The sequence below is a fragment of the Propithecus coquereli genome, unplaced genomic scaffold (genome assembly GCF_000956105.1).
Source record: "Propithecus coquereli isolate 6110/MARCELLA unplaced genomic scaffold, Pcoq_1.0 Scaffold86, whole genome shotgun sequence".
Taxonomy (NCBI): domain Eukaryota; kingdom Metazoa; phylum Chordata; class Mammalia; order Primates; family Indriidae; genus Propithecus; species Propithecus coquereli.
In genome coordinates this window covers 6,014,802-6,017,200 of record NW_012154840.1, presented here as the reverse complement: position 1 = coordinate 6,017,200, position 2,399 = coordinate 6,014,802, and positions in this window count along the sequence as shown.

Here is a 2,399-nt window from a genome sequence, read left to right as displayed (position 1 = left end):
ATTGGTTTAAGAAAATCATTATTTGTTTAAATATTTTCACTGTACTACAAAAAAAGAATATTTTCTAGATAACTCTATCTTTAGCTTATAGTTTTCAATGACCTTATACTTAAAAGTTTGAAGTTCCTATAAATAAGAAAAACTTATGTCGATCCCACATGACCAATAATCTCCTACTTGCACTCACACATAAACACACACATACATATTAATATATTCACACATGCAATAAACCCTATTTTAGGCTGAACTTTTAAGGATTTTGTATAGGAAAAGTTACCCATAAAAGCTTCCTCCCAAGTAAAAAACATTCAGGGTGGGAAGCAAGCTGTTTTCAGCCATCAAAACAAAGGGCTGCTTATTTGTGGCTGTGAAATTGAGTTTATCACCATTTATTTGAAAGATATTTGTGTACTCCCACTGGCAGCCCTTGACTTTTTGGTCTGGTGCTTCTCATTAGCCATCTGGCAGGTACAAAGGGACCACTAGCAGAGGTGAAAGGTTGTCTAGCAGAATAGGAGACACCTCCATGCCTGTCCAGAGAACCTGATTACTGGAAAAAAGATGCCGAGTGCTTAGGATGGAGCCCCACCAGTATGGGGAGAGATATTGACTATTGGAGCAAAGATCTCTTATCAACCTGAGGGAAGAATCCACCTGTCGGGGAAAGGGGGATTTCCTACCTAGTGGAAGACTCCACTAGCTGGAGTGGATAACCACCCTCCCTGAGTAGAAAATACACCAACTGAGACAGGTCACTTGCCTACTAAATGAAAAACCTCACTTTCCAGGGGTTTGGAGTATGTGTGAATCCACCTTCAATCTCTGAAAACCTGATTGCTCAAAGAGAATATGTACAGGCTGACAGAGAAACCCCAAAAGCTACAGAAGAAAACCTGGCTAAAAGGAATAGAATATATAGAGCTTGAACCGGATGTCTTACTGTTAAGGGAGACAAAGAGCAGTAGTTGGGGAAGATAATTCACCAGGTAGAGAAGAGAGGACAGCATTAAAGATCTACTCACATGGGAAGGAACCTTGCAGACTATCGTAGGAAATCCATCGTCTGGATAAGGAAAGCTACTGGTTTGTGGACAGGTCCACTCTTCAATTGCAAAATAATGCAGTCTGCTGATTTCAGCGGTTACTTTATTTAAGGCTGGTATGTCCCCAGTATTTGCAGGTACCCAGAGGCTCTAGCCACTAATCTTGAGACTCCTTCACTATAAATTCTAGAGCTCTCCAAAGATAAGATGTAGGGAGCCCCAAAACTCATATTGACTGCATATACGTGGCTTTTCTAGGTTGGTAGAAAGCACAAGCCTAACCTGTTCCAGTGTTCAGGGGACACTAGACTGCTGCTGCCACTGGAACTACTGCCACAGCTGCTGCTGTTGCCCTCAGAATACCTGGGTAAATGCCAGCCTTTTTTTCTTGAAAAAGTTTCTATATGAAATTCTCACAGGTCAGCTAGAACCACTTTCTTTCCCCGCTCAAAATTAATCTTCCACTTGAAAGCCTCCCTGACAAATATAATCTACTCTGAATGCTCAAGAGTAGGTATAGAATTTGAAATAGGTATTGTTTGATCTCAGAAAGTTCATCTGCACTGCTTTGAAAGGACAGAAGATCTACAAAGCCACAACTCAGACTTCTCTTGCTTCCTTTCCCATCCTACTTTTTAAAGATCTGTCTTACCTGACATGCAACGATTTCAAAGTTTGAAGGACTGAGTCCTCCAAGTAGTTAATCCCTTCTCTGATAGAACAAGTTAGAGCCCTACACATTAAGCTGCAGGGCAACAGGAAGATATTTTCCTGAGATATGCTTGAGTACTTCAAAAATACAGCAGCTAAATATAGGGGATGACCAGAATCTTAGGACAATCTAAAAATTGAGAAAAGGAAAACTACTTATAGTGACTTTGCTTTGTTCCATTTCCTCATAGCTAAGGGTATCTTCTGAGGTCTGCTTAAGAGATCCTATCAGTTGCCAGAAGAAATTGATATCCAGGGGCTCACACTCAGTAGATTGTTTATTAATATATTGTAAAAGAACTTGATTTTCCTTACTCCTGCTATTAAAGTTAGGCTAATACTAATAAACAGGGATAAAACAAGGAAAATCATCCCACAAGGTGGTTACAGATAAATAGCAAGAGGCATTGCATACACTTATTAATAACTCAACTGAAACAACTGAAAGACCTCTGGAATGGCAGTGTGAGGAGCTCACCTGATCGTCTCCTTAGTGAAACAACTATTTAACAGGTGATATTTTTTTTTTTTTTTGAGACAGAGTCTCATTCTGTTGCCCGGGCTAGAGTGCCATGGCTTCAGCCTAGCTCACAGCAACCTCAAACTCCTGGGCTCAAGCGATCCTCCTGCCTCAGCCTCCCG